The sequence below is a fragment of the Podarcis gaigeae genome (assembly GCF_964106915.1).
Source record: "Podarcis gaigeae genome assembly, chromosome: 14".
NCBI lineage: Eukaryota > Metazoa > Chordata > Lepidosauria > Squamata > Lacertidae > Podarcis > Podarcis gaigeae.
In genome coordinates this window covers 36071452-36093063 of record NC_139690.1, presented here as the reverse complement: position 1 = coordinate 36093063, position 21612 = coordinate 36071452, and the positions used below count along the sequence as shown (strand labels likewise).

General features: G+C 42.1%; 1 protein-coding gene across 2 annotated transcripts in view; it reads right to left on the bottom strand.

The window, feature by feature from the left end:
* The window catches only part of CAPN15 (calpain 15), a 99101-nt gene extending 77527 nt beyond the window's left edge, over positions 1-21574 (bottom strand). The window contains exon 1 of one of the 2 annotated variants that reach the window (XM_083711081.1): positions 21334-21574. The gene's annotated coding sequence lies outside the window, so the exon portion shown is untranslated. The remainder of the gene's footprint in view (positions 1-21333) is intronic. The other variant, XM_083711079.1, reaches the window with a different exon arrangement.
* Positions 21575-21612: the final 38 nt, after the last annotated feature.

Below are 21612 nucleotides of genomic sequence, written 5' to 3'. Positions count from 1 at the left end.
GTCCGGGCAGAACGATGGGGGTGGAGACGCTCCTTCAGGTATACTGGGCCGAGGCCGTTTAGGGCTTTAAAGGTCAACACCAGCACTTTGAATTGTGCTCGGAAACGTACTGGGAGCCAATGTAGGTCTTTCAAGACCGGTGTTATGTGGTCTCGGCGGCCGCCCCCAGTCACCAGTCTAGGTGCCGCATTCTGGATTAGTTGTAGTTTCCGAGTCACCTTCAAAGGTAGCCCCACGTACAGCGCATTGCAGTAGTCCAAGCGGGAGATAACTAGAGCATGCACCACTCTGGCGAGACAGTCCGCGGGCAGGTAGGGTCTCAGCCTGCGTACCAGGTGGAGTTGGTAGACAGCTGCCCTGGATACAGAACTGACCTGCGCCTCCATGGACAGCTGTGAGTCCAAAATGTCTCCCAGGCTGCGCACCTGGTCCTTCAGGGGCACAGTTACCCTATTCAGGACCAGGGAGTCCTCCACACCAGCCCGCCCCCTGTCCCCCAAAAACAGTACTTCTGTCTTGTCAGGATTCAACCTCAATCCATTAGCCGCCATCCATCCTCCAACCGCCTCCAGGCACTCACACAGGACCTTCACCGCCTTCACTGGTTCTGATTTGAAAGAGAGGTAGAGCTGGGTATCATTTGCATATTGATGGACACCCAGTCCAAACCCCCTGATGATCTCTCCCAGCGGCTTCATATAGATGTTAAAAAGCATGGGGGAGAGGACCGAACCCTGAGGCACCCCACAAGTGAGGGCCCAGGGGTCTGAACACTCATCCCCTACCACCACTTTCTGAACACGGCCCAGGAGGAAGGAGCGAAACCACTGTATAACAGTGCCCCCAGCTCCCAGCCCCTCTAGACGGTCCAGAAGGATGTTATGGTCGATGTTAAAGACCAACTAAGTTAGTTCTTGGTATGAGCTTTCGTGTGCATGCACACTTCTTCAGATAAGTTGCTGAATTGCAACTTATCACCAAACTTAAAACCATGGAGACACCTGGTCTGAACAAAGACCTTGGATTCTTATCTCATTATACATGACAAAGCCATTTTTCACCTTCTCACCCCTTGCTTTTTCCTGTAAGACCTATTGCAGTCGTTAAGAGTCGTCAACAGGCTCATCACAGCTATCTGCCAATCACCCATTCCCACCACCCTTCTGAGTAATACCCCTCCCCACCTTCTCACTATATAGAAGGGTCTGGAAACTTCTGTTTCAGTGTATCTGAAGAAGTGTGCATGCACACGAAAGCTCATACCAAGAACTAACTTAGTTGGTCTTTAAGGTGCTACTGGAAGGAATTTTTTTTGTTTTGAGCAATAGCAGTCTGCCTCCACATATTTCAGAGAATTCAGAAAAGGACCAAATCTCAGTGGTAGAGCACCTGCTTTACACGCAGAAGGTCCCAAGTTCAATCTTCCAGGCATCTCTAGTTGGAAAAATCAGGTAGCAGATGCTTTCAGTGGAGAGTCATGTCCAGTCAAATGCAGAATTAATCTGACAGTTCCCAATATTCCCAAGGAACATGATTCCCAGAGCAAATGGCCTAGTTCCTTGGGTTTAATTTCCAGAACACGCCAACAAACATTTTCACTAAGGCAGCCCGTGAAAAGGCCCACTGCAATAGTCAGGTTTCAAGAGGAGGTGATGGTTGCTCTGTTCAAGCAAGCAAGAAAAGTTTGCAACATTTACCAAGGGACAGAAATACCCTGAAATCATATGGGCACAGTCATCCATGCTCTGATAACATCCAGGTTAAGTTACTACAATGCCCTTTATGAGGACATAATTCATAAATGCTGGTTCCAGTTTAAAAATCCCAAAACTGAAGGCCCACCTGCTCCTGGATAAGTCTGTTGTTGAAACCTCTGTGGAATGCCCCACCTTCTGAGATTAGGTGGGTGCTTACCAGGGATAGGGCCTTTTTGGTGGTGTCACCTCATCAATGGAACTCCCTCCTGAAATCCATTCAACTACTACCGACTTAATGGCTTTTATGAGCTAGGTGAAAACATTTACGTTTGCCCAGACACGTAATGGCTTCTAACCTGATTTACTGACTATTTTAGCTGCACTGCTGTTTTTAAGTCTGTTTGTATTTACTGTTAATAATATTCAGTTTTTACATGATAGTTTTATTTGTAATATATTGCCGATTACAACATTATTAAAACAATATAATAATGTTGTAAACCACAGAGTGATCCATGGTGAATGGTAGGGAGCATATTTTTTAGAAGATAAAGTTAACCGCAATTGCAATAAGAATTTTTAGGTGATAGCTTGAAAGACCAGAGGAAGCTGAACTGGAGAACTTCAAAGCACACACACCCTTAGATGCCCTGCCAATTGCTAGTAGCACTTAAGGATTCTCTGAGGAACTGGATACTATATTCTCAAGAGGGGCGGGATTGTCAAAACTGCATTAACAACACTTACATTTCACAAACATTCTGGAGGAGTGGCAACCATCTTCAACACAGACAGAATCACAAAAGTGAAGTGTTTTGTATTCAAAAGCTGATCACCACCAAGGTCAGTTGAGTTAAAAGTTTTGTTTAAACATAAAAAACAGCAAGCTCTCAAGCACAGAGGAGGTAAATAAAAGGCTCCTGAAACTTCTACAAGCACCAACTCACCAGCCACAGGTTTAACTAGAACTGTTACAAGTGACTGCAAAGAGACACTGCAGAAATAATTCCAGGGCAGTGTCCAAACCAGATTGGATCATGGACGTACAGAACATATGAAAATAAGAAAACACACTCAGTTTCCTTGCTTGGAATGAGAACCACATGATTGATGAATCCTGCCTTCTCTTTAGAAAGTAGAGCAGGAGGTCTTAGCTATCGCCTTGTTATTCAACCTAGAGGTCTGATGAAGTCTTATGAATCCTGTATCCTGTACTTTGAGCTAATGCTGAGAACTTGTGATGATTTCTTGAATAAAGCTTTCAGATTTCCTCAAGCTAAGAGCCTGAGGACTGCATCTGATACTAAGCAGGACTGTTCCTGCTTATGTTGTGTTTCTGAGGAAGGACCATAGCTCAATGGTAGAGAATCTGCCTTGAGTGCAGGAAATCCCAGGTTCAGTCCATGATGACTAAGGAGAGGGTTGGGAGAAACTCCTGCATAAAAACCCTGCTGCCAGTCAGAGTAGGTAATACTGAGCTCAGCGGACCAATGGTCTGTCTCGGTATACAGTGGCTTCCTATATTTCTATTCTATTCTATTTCTATTCTGAACCAACTTGCAATAAAACAAAAAAGGAAATTCTTATTAACACCTATAGAAAAACACTTTTGCTACCAATTTAGAAGCTGGAAGTTCATTCTGAGAGCTAAGCAAGCCGCCAGTGATTAAACAGAATCCAATACATAATTTCAACAACAAAATAAATAAATACTGTAGAAGCCTGTGCTCTACTAAGCCAATTAACATTATTCCAATGAGGGACATCAGGGCACCTCATATTTTCCAGTTTATTAGCCAACTGTGCAGGGATTTTCTTATTTTAGTGTGCTGTTAACGAAAGTGTGTGTGGGCTGGCATGGTTTGGCTCATTAGCTACCCGGCAACAATTTAAGCAGCTCCCACACATGCACACACACATGCACAAAGAGGAGGAGGAAATAAAACCACCCATGGCCATGCTATTTAGCAGGGGTTCCCCCCTGCAGCTCAAGGATTACATTCAGCCCTTGGCCTAATTTCATGCAGGTGGAGGAAGCCTGGAGGAGAGAAGCAAGGGAGTAAAATAGAGGGAAGAGCCAAAACGGACAGACTGATGGTGGGGAAGAAGCTCTCTGCAAGTGACCAAAAAACTGGCAAGAATGGGGGGAAATGGTGGGGAGGAAAAGCCCTCAGCAAGTGATCAGTTCAGATCTCTGACAAGAGTGAACTGTCCCTTGAAAAGAGAGGTAGAGAGAAAAGAAGGTGTTAGAAAGAAAAAGTGGCAGCCTGCACACTTTTAGCTCTGGTGTGACTATCTGCCAGAATACAGCCTGCATTAGAAAACTGGTTCCCTACCCTACACCGTCTCTACTGGGATTTCATAAGCTTGAAATCTCAACTTCTGGAGTTTTTTGCTCCTGTCCCTTATGACATACCTTCACTGTTTCACCTGGTCGCAGAAGAAGCAGCCATTAAATCAGCTCCATAGCTACAAATGTTTCTTAAGTTGTTGAAACCAGATGCATTATATGATTGAAAGCTTTAATCTATGCAGTGGGGGTGTGCTATTAAATGCTACCAAGGCTTGACAGGAGAAGTCTTGTTAGGAGAAATCTTCGTACAAAAGAAAGCAACTAGGCCCTGCGTACTATGCTACTGCAGTCTTTAAGATCCATCTCAGGCTGTAACCCTATACATACCTGCAAAGATGTTGGTCCCACTGAAATGAACAGACATATACAGGATGGCACCATCGAAGTCCTACTTTGACCATATAACGCACATAGGTTCATGAGTTCATCAAAACCATAAATTAAATTACATGACACCTAATGCCCAGGTGGCTTCCACTTCCACTGAACCACGATCAAACCCTGCATTCAAATGCAGCAATGATCTGTGATCAAGCCAGCAACTTTGAACCACAAACCATGTTTGAAATAGGCTAGCAAGCCAGTATTTATGTGAGGTATGGTTGAATGTATAGTTTTATACAATATCTGGACTGAAAATAGTTATGGCAGCTACTCCACTTTGTTCGTTTCTTCATATTTTTGGCAAACCGATAACCCTGAAGACAGGCAAGCCTACTCAGTTCCTTGATGCAGTTCGGTCTTGGTGCACTTCTCCGGCAATAACAGCACAGCTCTCATCTGCTACAACTGGGTGCTGATTGGGTAAGCTACAGACCTCCCCATCTGAGGCTGTGCCAGTCTGTTCAGAGCAGCATTGTTGCTATTGCACATTCGCAGCCAAGAGATAAACATGACTAAGAGCCAGGCACAGTCTCCCTACAATATCTGCTGCACTGAGTTGCCCATGATTCAGCATTCAGGAACTCTGTACCCTGCCAAGAGCAGCCAGGGCAAAAACACAAGTAACAAGCCAACAAACAATGAAGCCAAGTATCAGTGAATCTGACTCCAGATTTGGCCTTGTAATGTTAAGGGATATCTATGACTACTACACCTTTTATTTATTTTTTACACAAGATACTGCAGTAGGAAATCAGTTTTCCTCACTGTAGTTATTTTACTTCTTTTGTTTGTTTTATTACTTTTTAGCACATTGTTTTATTCTGGACTGTAATACAATTTGTTTTTTTAATAAAACAAAAAGGCAGTACGAATGAAAGGCAAACCTTCACTTGCAGCAAATACAGCTTCTCTCTAAAGAAGGCAAGTTAGAGTTTCCACTTTTCACTGAGGTAGTAACACTCTCTCTGGGCTACACCGTTTCAGACTGAATATCCTCTGTACTGTACACAGAAAGCTAGCATGCTATGGAGAAAGATTTGGCATGCTGGATTTCTATTTGCAGGAGTATTTATGAATGCTGAAGCAGTCAGTCATGCGACAACACCCCCCCCCCCCCCGTCCAGTCTAAAGTGATCCAGCCCAGACGCAAGGTTACTATCTCAGTGAGAACTATGCCTCAAATACAGACTAGACTAGAGAGACAGACCAGGGTCTAAATTCCAACTAGACCAGGAAACTAAGTAGCCTTGGGCTGGCATCTGTTTCTCAAGATAGCCTACCTCAAGCAGTTGTTTGTGAGGTTAAAATGGAAACTTCGGCTGCTTGAAGAAAGGGTGGACCAAAATGTGATAAATCATAAAAGTGATACTTTGGACCATGACCCCAAGCTAGGGAAGAAAGGTGTTATTTCCTAGGACAAAGTATTGTACAAAACTAGGGAAATATTTCATTGCTGAGGAGCTACAGATGAAACAGACATGCAGAAATTCAAATCTGTTGTTTTTCCCCCTTTCTCACTTAAATTCACCCACAAGAGTAAAAGTAAATTAAATCTAACTTACTAAATTCAGTAATGCTATGCTTTTTTCCAAGTCTCCAGAATCCAATATGATCTATCATCAGAAATGGTTCATCTCAGGTGCACTCGTGATCAGCATTCATAGTGCTGAAGTTTAGAGGGCAACATGACCATACATTATTAAGGAAGATAAGGAAAGCCAACATAGCAGTAAAAGGTGTGTCTTGTTCTAAAGCAGCACGATGTTGCCAAAAAGTCTGTTTATGAAGTTATGTATGAGGAAATAGCTTGGGGCACCAGCTATACAAACAGGCAGTCTAAGAAGAAACAAACAGGCTTCTCATTCGCAACACGAGCCAGTTTATGGAAGAGTAATATACCAAATTCTCTTGGGAAGGGTGAACAAAGAAGAGATACTAGTCTAGATGTAAAGCAGCAGTGGCTGCATCAACACATGCAGCAGAATGAGGTGAGACTGAGGCAGCAGAATGGGCAGCACCAATTCTGACTGAAAGTTTCTTTAATGCTGGCCTGTGTTCGTTTTGTTAAAAATCTTTGCAAGTAAGAAGCTAACGCAGCAGGGAGAAAGATTCTAACCACCCCTTTGCACCCTTTACTTGTTTTCTAGGCACAGGGTGTTTGTAATGTAGGAAAACATTCAGACAAGTCATTCCCTTAATTGCAGTCTTAAGTGGCACAGCCCATCCTTCCACTTTACCCTGCTGCATGTCTACATGGGAATTTGTCATCATCTCTTTATACTTCCAACAATCACACACACACACACACCCCAACTGCAATTTAAATATCACATGCGGATATTTATTGCACATATGTGCTGCTCTTCTTTGAGGACAGATGTGGCACATAGAAAGGTATTTTGTATCCCACAACCATGGAATACTCACTCTTTAGAAATTCATTGAGCCCAATTAGCTTTCAGAACCGGCTCAAGATATATTTTGGGGAAAATGTAAATGAATGAAATACATGGAAGGCAAATATATTTTCCCCCAAAGGAATCCTTCACATTCCTAGGGTTAGGCTACACATAGACACATAAGATCACCCAGCCTCACAGAGCCAAAATCTCTAGTCTCCATTAAAATCCTCACACAGCAGATGTCATAAGATCAGGCATTATTCTTCCTCAGAATTTGTTATCAAAGGGTCTTTGGAAAACACAAAACTACAAATCTGACAGTAGTTTGCTTTGTCTATTTGCAAGGAAGATGCCAAGATTCATATTAGCCATGCTGCCCATCATAATTATTGTAAAACTCCTCTACATCCTTTAAAAAGCATATATGTGTTACTTTTGCCTCAACATATGTATGAATTAGGTAATGAATATCCCAATTTTACATACATAGTAGTGAGACTGAGAATAACTGATCCGGAATTGAACCCACTTCTTTCAGGATTACTTACTGGACCACACTGGTTCACAGCTCTGTTTATGTCCATATGTTGTTTACAAAGCTATACTCTGTTCAAGACAGACAGATGCCGCCAACAACAACTTGTTTTACAATACACTTTATGAGGTAGTTAATACAATAAAAAAAACCTCGTTTCTGATCCCAGTGTTTCAATATTGCTGTCATCTCCCAACTCAAATCGTTCACTATGTTATAATTTCCTCCTTGCTGTCCTAGATTTCAGACGGTTGATATCTCTGAGAGGGCCGGTCTCAAGCTGGCACAGAGGTAAGGTTAACTTTAGACAGAGGAAGGTGACAATTTAATTAAGAACTACCATATGCATACAAAATGGAACAGAAGGCTCCACCTACCACAAGCATACCATCTCTCACAAAAGCAAGAGAAGGCTTTTCATATTGGTAATCTCTCTCACACACAGACAGAGAGAAATCCTAAGTACTATGGGCTGAATACAAAATAGAGGAGTGTTACTTCATTAAAACTCAAACAGTGTATTACAAAAATAAAGACAATAGGATAAAAAAAATCCCAAATACATCTCCCAAAACAACCAAGTGCAACTGAAACCACACCTCCTTCCAGGATAAGGGTCATATTCAAAGCAGGATCATATAAAGGCTCTAGGAAGGTACCGGTAATTACAACTCATAAGGGTCATAGATAGGGAGCCACAGGTTCTTCTTGGCAAAGCAAGTTACTTTCCAACAAGTCACAACATGAAAACAGGATTGATAGTATGTAGAAGCCCAATCAGTGATAACAACAACAGAGACTCGTTAGTGAGCAAACTGTTACCACCACCAATTAGTAGCAGTGCTAGGTGTGAGCAGAAGAGAAAGTGAACACCTGTGAGAGGGAAGAACATCACCAGGAGGCGAACTAGTCAGTTCCATGGGAATTCATTTAGCAGTAGCACAGGCTTTGCAACCATGGGCCCAGCAACCAACTTCTCCCTTTCTATACTAGATTTTCACACATCTTCATCCAAGACTAGATGGCAAGTTCCTACAGAAAACCACTTCCCCACAGGCATTAAACAAATAAAACCAGTTAGTGCCCAGCATAGTCAATTAGTTCCTGGTTCACATGTGAATCAGATTCAGAAAGCTCTGGAAGACTCTGCTTGCTTCTGTGATAGCCAAGATGAGCAGATTACAGGTGGATGGTTGCAAGATGAAGGACAAAGAGCCCTAGATTCCAACTAATGACTGGTGGCATGAAAACTCACTTCAATGGAAGACAAAGCTCATCCTAGCTAAACAACACTTGCTACTCTGCGAAGCAAAGGAAGAAGAAAATCCAAATTGTCCAGAACAGTACAAGATCAAAGTGAATGAGGTCTCTACAGCTCAAGCCACTGGGGTTTGTTAGGGGTGGGGTGGGGCAAAGGGGTCAACCCATTATGCTGTGGAAGAACCAAATTTGACTCTCAGTGGCATAAACCACATCAGTCTATATCCAATTAGTCCCTCTGCTACTCTTCTTTGTATCAGACTGCCCCTAAGTATTCCTCCCACATGCTGGCAGGTAAAGCAGCAAATGGAACCTCAGATTCCTCCCTTTTATGGCCAGCCACTTAAAACTTATCCAATTCAATGATGCTTGCCTGAGCTGGTTGACCCAAGGTCTTATATGCTCCCATAGCAACACTGGTGCACAGACAGCACAGCTAAGGTCACCTAACAGCAAATTGTGGTGAAAGGCAAGCAGAACACAGCACACATATACAGGAGGTAGATATCAGAGAAAGTGAGAAATAATTCCACAAAACCACCCATTCTTTGCACTGTTCTATGAGACGTCTAATTCAAATGGGCTTTGAATTCTGGCTGACTTTTATATTTTTTGGGGCAAATTTTAGCCTTAACTCCACTGTATCAATGTATGCTGTGGACTATGGATTGAAGTCTGGTCTTAACTAGAAAGTAGTAAAGGACATCCCGATTATATTTTATAATAATATTAATTTATTACTTATACCCTGCCCATCTGGCTGGGTTTCCCCAGCCACTCTGAAAAGCTTTGGCTAATGCTGCTTACAGCAGGCTTGCCTTTAGTCATCAGCCTTATCCAAACTTCTGTATCTACTATGCGGTTCCTCCCACTACATCATCTACATATTTTCAATTAACCCAAGCTTGTTTTATTATGCCATCATTTTAAATGGTTCAATAAAAAGCATCCTCTTATCTTTTTTGCATGTCTCACTCTAGGTATACCAACAACCACAACCAAATTAGAGATCTGCTGCTTGAGATACCCTAAATATGAACTTTTTGTCTTCCTGGATCTCTTTTTCAAAAGTCATCATGTACAGTGGTACCTCGGGTTAAGTACTTAATTCATTCCGGAGGTCTGTTCTTAACCTGAAACTGTTCTTAACCTGAAGCACCACTTCAGCTAATGGGGCCTTCCGCTGCCGGAGCACAATTTCTGTTCTCATCCTGAAGCAACGTTCTTAACCCGAGGCACTATTTCTGAGTTAGTGGAATCTGTAACCTGAAGCGTATGTAACCCAAGGTACCACTGTATATAAAATATGGGTACAGAGTTGTGTAACCAATGCAATTAATGGCAAACATCAGATTATATGCCATGAGACTCAGAAAGGTTCATGCAAAACACAGTTATGTCTAAACCTTGATCTAGATATTATTCGTGGAGTCCAAAGAGAAGAAAAGTACTGGAAATTCAAGGTGATACAAAACAGGCCTTTCTCTCATCCCAAATTCATTATTCAGATTCATTTTTTAAAACAATTGTGACCAACCCTCACTCAGAAGGTCTTAGTAGGTACAGCCATTTTACAAGGAGCATGATCTCAAAGTAGCCCCAAGCTAACACAACTCTGAACAATCATCCACATCGCCAAACATATGTTTCCCTACAAGCAACTGCTGGTGTTTTTCAGAGGGGAAAAAATTCATTTGAAAAGTTCATTAGTAACAATGAATGGATGCCAACTGCAAAATAGAAAGTTTGACCATTTCAAAATGTTTAGTTTTGTTTACTAAACAAATATTTCCAAGCAATTTGGATGTTTGGATGTTTTCATGAATGTGTGCACTCTTATGTAAACTTTCACCTACTGTATGCAGTATCTAGTTGAGACACCTGTACTGCAGGGCCCTCAGGGGTCCCTTCCAACTCTACTATTCTATGACTCTGTGCTAAACTAGATCACTCTACAGGGTGTCACAAAAATGTTTTTGGATGCAAATTACCCAAATTTCCACAGGGTTCCCCCCCAAAAAAAACCCACATTCCTGGCTGCTTCCTACAGAATGACAACAATGTGTGGGTGTGGGTGCATTTGTGAGAGAAAGTGCCAAGGCCAGCAGGAAGAACAGCTGGCTCCTTCATCAATGAGCCACAAGGCTGCTAGTTCTTAGAACCGCCACTATGGCAGAATGCTTCATTTCATCTGGAGCATGCCTTCTGTCCTTTCCCAAGAGTTCAGGAGGACAATATATAGCAGGTGTGGGTTTTCCTTGTCACCGCCACATGGTTCACTTTTCATAAATGTCTTCTCAAAGATTGAAAAAGAACAGAACTACAGTCCTAAAATTCAGCAACTCCCAGGAATTGAAGGCTTGATATCGAGTGAGTGAGTGGTGAATGTGTAAATCCATTTTAGAAGAAAACCACATTTGTGGCTTTTTGAAGAATAATAGAACTGTAGAGTCAGAAGGGACTCTGAGAGTCATTTAGTCAAATTCCTTGCAATGCAGGAATCTTCTGCCCAACGTGGGGCTCGAACCCATGACCCTGAGATTAAGCAATCATGTCACATTTAGTCCTCAGTTTCTGATGCACTGAGTTACAAATCAATAAATAAGAAGGGGAGTGACAATTTAGACTAGATACAAGAGTTTAATTTTAATTTTAATTTCCCAAACACTCTGTGTACAAGGTATCCAATGCTACCTTGTTCTTCTGGTGTGTACTCCTGTTATGATACAGAATTTCATTCTGTATTTCTAATCTGTTTAAAAGTGCTTCCCAGAGGAAAGCAGTAAGCATTTTAAAGTCCAGTCACATGCAGCTGTAACGAAGCTACACCCCTCCAAAATAGTAGAATTAGCTTGCCTCTGCTTGCCAGAAACAAGTGTTTCCTTTATGGAAAGACTGCTACCCCATCTCCACTGCAAACAGCAAACTCCCCTCTCTGGACTCAGCAAGCTGCATCTAGCTACAAGGTCTGTACTTGCTATCTGCTAGTAGTAAAGTGTTTTTTCAACCTGTATTTGCAAGTTGCAAAAGACACAAATGGACAAGAACTCAAAAGCCAGATTCGTATCAATGTTTGTTCAACTATTGTTTTAGAGATGGGAGTCCAGAGAAATAGAAGAGTGCAAGGGAACAAGTTACTCTCCCTTCCCCATGCCCTCTCTTGTCTTCTTTCAAATGAATAATATTTAGCACACTTACATAGGGACTGATATCTTAAAAGTGCTGTACTTACAGATCAGCTAGTTAATGTGTCACTTGGCAGAGTATTTATAAAGATTTACCTTCCTTGTAAACCTTATTTAATGGGGGCGGACAGATTTTTCAGCAGCAAGAGAATAGGGTGGAGAAGCCTGTTATCTTTTGGAGAGATAAGGCCTAGGCTAGCCTGATAATTAGATGGGAGACTACAATAAGTCTCAGGCTTTAGCTGGAATGCTGCTCTCTGCACAAGGTGAGCCTTCAGGAAATGTGTTGTCTGAAAACAAGTACGGTGTATAAGTGTCTCAATTATTAGATTATAAATTCACATTTCAGATATCAGATCAGCCCCAGGCAGTAGTCCCAGGTAAGCCACATTCTCTTAAGCTTCAGTTCTCCTTCTCCAATACTGTACAATGTCACAGGGTTATTGTAAAGCTTATTAGACTAAGAATAATTTGAAAGATCCTGTAAAAAAAACACAAATGAAAATGCAGAAAGAAGAACACAAACCCCTGAAAATGCCTGGATGTCCATTCAAAGGAACCCATGAAGCAGTCTGAAGACAAATGATACGGATACTTGGTGAAACTAAGCAAGCATGTCTGGTTTGTGACTGGAAAGCTCATTTTTTTTAAACTTAATTGTTCTAAGGTTTTATTGCTGTAAACTGCCCCCCTCCCCGTGTGTGTCAGAGAGAGAGAGAGAGAGAGAGAGAGAGAGAGAGAGAGAGATCAATATACAGATATTCAAACAAACAAACAAATATTCAATAAAATGGATATTCAAACAAAAGATATAATGAACTGAATAAAACAATAATGAAGTTAGGGGTCCTGGGTAATTTATTACATTTGCACCCCTTTCCCAAATAATAGACTACCAAACACAGGTATTTGTTTATTTTTATTAGATTTATATACTGTCCATCAAAAGATCTTAGGGCAGTTCACAAGAATAAAGACACAAGAGAAAAGCAGAAATAAATAGTCAAAACAGAAGAAACAAAACAGCAAAAAAAAAGCACACACATTTAAAAGGCTGTACAATATGAATCCACCAAAGGCATGGCTGAAGAGGAATGTTTTAGCCTGGTGCCTAAAAATATATAATGACAGTGCCAGACAAACCTCCCTGGGGAGAGCATTCCATAAATGGGGGGTCACTGCAGAAAAGGCCCATTATTGTGCTGTCACCCTGCAGACTTCACATGGAGGCGGCACTTGAAGAAGGGCCTCAAATGATGTTCACAATGTCCAAGTCGGTTCCTATCAGGAGAGTTGGTCCTTGAGGTACTGCGGTTCTGAGCTATTTAAGGCTTCATAGGTCAAAACCAGCATTTTGAATTAGGCCCTGAAACTAATTGGCAGCCACTGCAGTCGGTCCAGGATTGATGTAATATGCTCAAATTGTCCTTTCCCAGGGAGCAACCTGGCCACCGAATTCTGCACCAGCTGGAGATTCCGAACCATCTTCAGCAGTCATCCTACATATATTGTGTTACAGTAATATAACCAAAAGGTTACCAGAACATAGATAACGAAAGTTAGACTAACCCTGTCCAGAAAGGGGCACAGCTGTGCCACCAGCTGAAGTTGATGAAAGGAACACCATGCTGCTGAGGCCACCTGAGCTTCAAGGAGTACGCCCAAGCTACGTATCCGCTCCTTCAGAGGTAGTGTAACCCAATCAAGAGCAGGCAACCTCTCATCCACCTGATCTAGGGAACCACTCACTAACAGTGTCTTAGTCTTATCTGGACTGAGCTTCAGTTTTTTGGCTCTCATCCAGTCCATTACCTAGATAAGACAACCGCCTGGCACATTTATTCAGGTCCTGGCAGATGTTGTTTCAAAGATGGGTAGCATCAGGTGTCTTCAGAATATTCCTGGGACCACAATAGTGCTTTGTTTAAATACAAATTTACTTTAAACCAAATGTGAATGAAAGAAACATGGTTTTATTGTCAGCAGCTATTTCAGAATAACACTAAGCTGCGTGGCCTCAGATGCAGAAGGCTACAGGCTCAATTTCTCATATCTCCAGTTAAAGAAAAGAGCTTTGCTGCTTTGTAAGTAGAGCTGGACTAGATGGATCACTGGTCCATTTTTGTACAAAGTAGTTCCATGCAGGCAAACATCTACAACTGGGCTAAACAGCTGCAAAAAGAACAAACAAAACTATTTCCTTGAAATGGCTTCATAGCCACTTGGATACAAAAAAGGGCAATGTGATCTGAGGGTAGAATTTTTCAGGTTTCTGTTTTCAAAAAACCATTGACTACGAACATCTTCCACACACATACCCTTCAGCAGCTTCCCAGATAATGGAAAAGCCTCCCAGGCTTAAAGCCAAATACTAGCACTAAGAACCAGTTAACTGGGAAAGCCACAATCTCCCTTCTGCCAAATCAGAACAGCTTCTCAATCACCGAAGTTATGTTAGCTAGATTTAAAGCAGAAAGCATACACTGCCCCTGAGCCAGACATCAACTTGCCTGCCCTTCTAATTACATCAATATAAATGCATTATCTTTGCTGTCAAAGTTTGGCTTTCACTAAAATAGCAGCAGACTTGTGCAATGTAAAACTCAAAGGCGAGGACTGCAATCTAGAAATCCTTTCTTTAGGCCAATTGCAATCTGGATCCTACTCTGTTCCCCACAAGCCTCTTCAGTCTCACACTGATTTCGGAAGAAAAGCCTCTGTGTGTCTAACAGAACAATAGCAATAAGAGAAGCAATAATAATGCACAGCTACTCCTTTCCATTCTTTTCCTGTGTCAGGAAAGAGCACTTCAGCACTTGGTATTTCCCTTCATTGAAGCTTCAATGAATGGGAAACTGGAGAAAGCAAGTCTACATCCTCTCTTCTTTTGTCTCCTTAAGGGTAGCCTAACCATCAAGCAAATGATAGTGAATGCAGGTAAAAACAAATATTCTTCTTAGAAGGGATTAGCTACCCAGGAACCAGCCCCACTATGAGGCTAGCATACCAAGATATATTAGATATAAAGCTAGCCTGAAAACAGCAAGTCACAGGTCAGGACAACACAGGAAAAGCTTATTGGGATCTCAATGAAAAGGACTGTTTAAGGGCAACCAGGAACCCCAGCCTTGCTAACTAACTACAAGCAGGTAGGGCCAATTCACAGAGGTTTTACTATTTATTTGTATTCCACACTTCAATGAGGCAAGACGATCTCTCCCTTTGATGAAAGCAACCCTTAGCACTGGTACTTTATGGCAATCAGTTTTAGCTTATAATTTTTAACTGCTGCCTCCTGCATCATTTTTGCTGCATTAACAGCACCAAAGTGACCTATCCAGGGTGCAAGCCTGGGCGGTGTGTATGGAGGTCTTGGGCTGCACACAGGACAAGACCCCCCCCCTCCTCGACATCACTGATGTGGTCCAAAGGAAATGAAAACAATACATTTTGCACCAGTTTGGCCAGAAGGAAGCATACCCAGGTCAATAACGCCATGGTGCACCTGCAGCAGCACAACCTTCATCTGCCCCAGAGCTGCAACAAAACATGGCTCTTCCATATTGGTATTTACAGCCACAGCAGGTAGTATAACTCTCCAACAGTTTGGCTTCACCCCCAAAGGCACACTCTTCCATTGTCTCACGAGACAGACAGACGTCAACCAACCACAATCCAAAGGAAAACTGGCTTCCAGACAGGTAGCAGCACTTGAAATTCCAAATAAAGTGAAAAGCAAAAGGTTTCTTGGAGAATAGGGTTATCCACAGGCCTGGATCCAGCTATAATGGAGAGGTGCCTGGCTACTACTACCCTTCCCTTTGATGACCACAGTGATGTCAGTGGATAACTGAAATGAAGAGACTCTCAACGAATCTGGATCTTAGGCATCACGGAGTTCTGACCTACTTTACCTACACACCTGTCAGCAACAGCAAGAGTGACTAAGTGGTTAAAAACCTGAACTAGAAATGGAGAAACCTACATTCAAATCTCTACTCAGCCATAAAGTCCACTGAGTGAACTTGGGACAATCACCTCCTCTTTCATCCTCACAACAACTCTATGAAGTACGTTAGGACATGAAATAATCAAATATGCCACCTAGAGCTCTTTGAAGGAAGGATAGCAATAAGGTATGAAAGGGGAAGAGGGACAAGACACCAACAATTTCTTCCTTTCAGTGCCACAACAAGAGTTCAAGCACATTATGGCATTTCCATACATAGGATTGTAGAGTTGGAAGGGACCACAAGGGTCATCTAGTACAACCCCCTGCAATGGAGGGATCTTTTTGCCCAACATGTGAGTCTTTCTTGCATTATGTAAGAATCTGATAAATTGGGAGAGAACTCAAAAAGAAAACAAAATGTTCAGTGTATCCAAAGTATAAATCACATTTATATAAGGAACTAATTTAACCTCAGATGTGGAATGCTCTTTGAAGTCCATTGTCCAGGCTCTGAATCTACCCAAATGGCACAGTTGCTTGTTGTTCAATGTAAGCAATCTAAAAAGGAAACTGAATGGAGAAGCTGGAGCTCTTTCCATCTCTAAAAGGTCCCTGACCACTTCAAGCCCAGCTTGCTTCCCTTTTCGTAACAAGTCAGTATTTTAATTTACTTCCAAATAAGCAAGCTTAGGATCAAAGCTCCATCGTGTTTATGGGGCTTATTCTGAATTTAGGCTGCATAGTTAACTAAGCTTAGTACAAATGACACTTAAAGCTTAAACACAGCTTAGGCACTAGATATGTTTCATGGGTCTATGAAATGTTTTTTTGCCAGTTCAGGGTTACATCGTCTGTACTCCCTATTTAAAAGAAAATACCAGGGAGTGGGGGAATAATAATAAAGAATCACATTGAAAACATTCTTCCTATATAATTCAAAAAGAAATCAGGCTATGCTGGCGATTAAACCACTAGCCCAGAATTGGAGAGAAACAGGGTAGACTTTGTCCAAAAACAAAACAAGAAGACAAAAAGAGGTGAAGACCTTCATGCTGCCTTCCAACTCTACAATTCTATAGAAAAATATCCAGGTGCACTATGAGTAGAAGTGTCAGAAAAGAAACTAAGACAGAATCAAAGATTTCAAGTCATTTTTAAGAAACAAAACAAAACAAAATTCTCACAAAGCAAAACCCGTTATACAGTACTGTATATGCTACAACCAGGCGTACAATCAATAAATGCTAAAGGGCCAGGTTTTTAATTTCCAAAGCAAGAGAAATGGAGGACAAAGAGGAAGCACGGTATTCCATTATAATGCCCAAGATGCAGCATTCACTACACCCATAACTATGCTGACACTATGTGAGCACCACCACAAATCAGGATGACGCCACAACAACACATGGGCACCGCCTCACTGCTGCAGGGCTCTTGTAATGTTTGTTTTTATTTAGAAGAGAACAGACACGTCAGACTAAACGCTAGGTTTCATGGTATCGGTACATCCATTAATCACATTTGTATCCTGCACTTCCTCGTAAGAGCTCAGGACAAGTCACATATATTTATCCCTTTTTGCCCTAACAACAATTCTGTGAAGTAAGCAAAGCTCAGAAACAGTGATTATGCTTAAGGAGACACAGTTGAGCATCGTCAAAGAGCAGTGATATGAACTCAAGAGTTCCTGGTCAGCAGTTGAATGCTGTCCACTATGTAACTTTGGCTCAAGTTCAGCAGAACTCATCTTGAACTATGTAATCACTGGTGCTTTTGGATTTCCACCCCACTACCCACCATGCGCCATTTATGGCTACCTGCATATTTTCTTCATGACATTCACTGTTCCTTTTCACTACTGGAAAGCCAGAAAAAAAATGCATTTTGAGAAAAGATGCAACTGAACAAACACAGTGCCTTAGTTTACACAGCACACTAAAGCAGCTTTGTATGTAGGGATGCATAAGTATTCAGTGAAATATATTGAAGATTTACACTGATCACAACCTTGAACCCCCCTGCAAAAAGCCTACCCAACAAACTTCTCATAATGCACCATTACCACATATCTGAACAATATTCTGCAATACTAGCTGTAGGAACAACCAAGGCAAACCAGAATTTGTTTAAATACAGATTGTTGTCAGTGTTAGAAAATAGCCAGGTGTGTTTTGTGACTGGTGCAGATCCAATTGTGACTATGTGGAGATCTCTGGATACCGGGTTGGCGACTGGGGAAAGCAAAATGTCACTTAGAGAACAATCTGAAATATTTTCCTTGAAGCTTGATTTTTTATTATTATTCTAGATTGTTTTGTTAGATATTTTAACCACTTTGATATTCGTTCTTTAAAATACAAAGTGGTATAGAAATGAAAACAACAACAACAACAACAAACCCCACTAATGGAACAAACAGTGCCTAGGTATGCCACTGTGTCGACCGTAACCTAGGCTCAAGGTGCAATTTGCTGATTAGATTATATATCTGAGTTTCTAACACTGATGGTTGTACTGAGGTAGCATGTGAGAATACTAAAACTGGCATTAGAAATCAGCATATCACCCACCCACTAAAATTCAGGCATAAAAGACAACAGGTCAGGGATAACAAGGCATTTCCACCAACTGCGGATTCCAGACCAGAAACCTAAACTTCATTCATTCAACCAGAGACATTGTCCCCTGTCCAGCACAAGGACAGGGGACCAAGAATCTTATATTGCACTTCTGGCTCTGCCACTGAGTCACTGTTTGACCTTAGACCAAAACACTACTTCAATCCAGTGCATCTGTTTCCCTGTCTTATTGGCGCCAGCAGCACTTCCTTGCCTCAAAGCAGGATTTCTCCTGTTTGAGAAATGCACAGTTCTTCAGAAGAAACTATGATTAACACTGTTGTGGTACAATTAATAAAATTCATTAAAGAGTAAAGCAAGGATTCAGTGCAACCCTCAAAAGTGCCTGCCTTCTAATTTATAAGATGTTTTGAAAACAAATATATACAGTCATCAACTCCAAGAGTCTTCAAAAGGATAGGCATAAAAAAACCAAATCACTGAGAACACTTTACACAAAGACATTCACAGACATCCTAGACAACCAAGTGCATATTTAGATATGTTTGCATCTTACTGCTTCCAAGTGCTTTTTATTCCAAGGCTTATTTGGGTGATTAAAACATGTTGATTTCCCAATGTTCTAGGGCAACTTCTTTTTTAAAAATTTAAAGATTGACATACATTCATATTTTCCTAGAAAACCACACTCTACTCAGCATTACTCAAATATATAATGCATAAGAAATTCTACAGGAACCACTTCCCCCTCTGACTTTTTGTCCATTGATCTCATGTTTTGTGCCCCTATAACAGTACAGGAACTCCAACATGGATAAGCTCAATGGGGGTAGGGAGGAGAAAATAATACTCGTTTTCATTATTGTGACGCCACACAGCATTTTTAAAGAAACCACCTACTATGCTTCAAACTGTTATCCAGGGGTTAGTGTTTGAGTCAAAGAGGGCAGCAAAGGGGGGAGGATCTCTCCAAGATATGACTAGTTCAAACAGGATTGTTATTTATTTAAAATTACACTGCTTAATATAATAGCCTCTAAATTGTTTACTTGAAGATTAACAATAATGCAAGAACATTCATTAACATTTCTTAAAAACTAGATTACAAAGTGCAACTGTATATCACTCATAACATTGAGTAGCTGAAGTTAGGCATGCGCCAAAGCGCATCACTAGTTAGGAGTCCCCTCAGCATTGCACCCCCATGGTTGTCTAGAAATGTGGGCAGGAGGGCGAGAATGTCTCGCACCATCTCAAAACTTCCCAGGCACTCCACAAGCAACATACAGAAGACCCGGGGAAGCACATCCCTCACTTGATGAGGAATACCCCAAAAGGGAGATATGATGCACACTGCATTGTAGCAGAGAAGAACTGAGAACTAGGTGCACATCACAATGGGACTAGGAAGGGGACCAGTCCCTCGAGAAGTTAATGCTTGCTCTCCAAGGCTCTGGGACAGTCTCTCAGATCAAACCCAAAAATGCTTCCTCAGGCACCCTCAACCAGTTAAGGGAGTCTGTTGAGAGGCCCTTCACTCCTGGACAAAACCGGCATCTCCAAAGTGGTCCTTAACTATGGAACAACCTCCCAAAAGAAATTCTTCTGACCCAACCCTCTTAATAAGTTTTAATTTGATCAGACGGTTTTTTAATACGTAACTTCCAATGTTATGTTTTGCATCTGTGAATTCTGAAATAATTTTTTACAACAATGTTTGTGTCTGCACTTGTTCTTGTGGTTTTCATGATGACGTTTTAACTATTTGTCTGCTTTTTATTGTTAGCATTGCATTTTAAAAGCAAAAGAAAAAATATTGTGAGCCTTTCTCCACCTCAAATTTGATGATGATGTTGATGATGATTAGTTTTAAGAGGCAGGATATAAATATTAAAACAAGCAAAGCAAACAGAGAAGCAGCAGCAGCCTCTGGGCCAAAAGGGGTGTGTGCTCACATTCTGCCTCAACCTCAGTGGTGGTGGTGTGCCCTCTGCTGTGAGCTATTTATTAATTTTCTTCCATTTATATCCTGTCTTTCTTCTATCATGAAACCCAAGGCGGCATACATGTGGCTTTCCAGGCAGTCTCCAATCCAGGGACTAAACAGACCCAGAACATTAGTTCCATTATTTTTGTTTTGTATTTGCAATTCATATAGTGTTCCACAACATTAGGGCTTGTTTGAGCACCTTCGGCTTCTAAACTGGTGTTCTAACTTTGGGGGTGTGACAGGCTTTATCTTTGCTGTTACACATGTTGCTTTTCATTTCACGGTGCATGCCCGACATTCGTTTTTTTATAATTACTGCATGCCAATTATGACAAAACATGTTACATGGTGGGGTGGTCCACAAATACTGTTCAGCCAGTGCGGTGAAGCATTATATAGACTATGACATGGGAGAACAGGGTTCAAATGCCGCCCCCCACCCCCCAACTCTGTCATGAAGCTCGCTGCATGACCTTGAGCCAGTCACCACCTCTCTGCCTTAGCCTACCTCACAGGGTTGCTGTGAAGATAAAATTGAGGGGGGTGGGTTGGTTAGAACCATGCAGGCCACCTTCAGCTCCTTGACAAAAAGGTGGGGATATCAATGTAATAATAAAAATGAACAAAACCCAACATATACATCTTACAACAAAATAAATGAATGAACCAAGAACTGAAGTGGGGCTGAGGAGGGAAAGCGGATATCCCTCTTAGGGAGATTATTATGGAGAAGGAATGAGGAAGCTTTCGTTTTTATTTGCGTTTTATTCGCCTCATTAAAAAAAATAATAATAGGGAAGGGGCGACTCACCTAGCCCACCACCACACGCCCCCCCCCTCCAGTACGCGCACGCGTGCCTCCCCCTCACCGGGAGCGCGCCTTCCCTTCCCCCACATTCTCTGCCCCCCCCCAACTCACTCACTCTCTCGCGCGCTCTTTGGCGTTCTCTCCCTCCCTCCCCCCCCCCCCCGCGAGGGTCGCGCGCTCAGACTGACCGTTGCTGAGGGACGCCCCGGCGGCGGCGGCGGCGGCTTCAACGACTGTTTGCTGGCTGGGCGGCAGGCTGACCGGTTTCCTTTCTCTCCCCTTCTCCTCAGCCCTGTCTCCGCACTACTCACCGCCACTACTACCACCTACCCCGCCTTGGGCGGCCGAGTAACTTTGACCCCCACCCTCCCGCCTCCCACCCCGCCCGGCTCTCTCCCGCCTCCTCAGGAAACCGTTTCCTTTTTCTCTTTCCTTTTTTTTTTTAACCCCCCTCAGCCCCAAAGCGG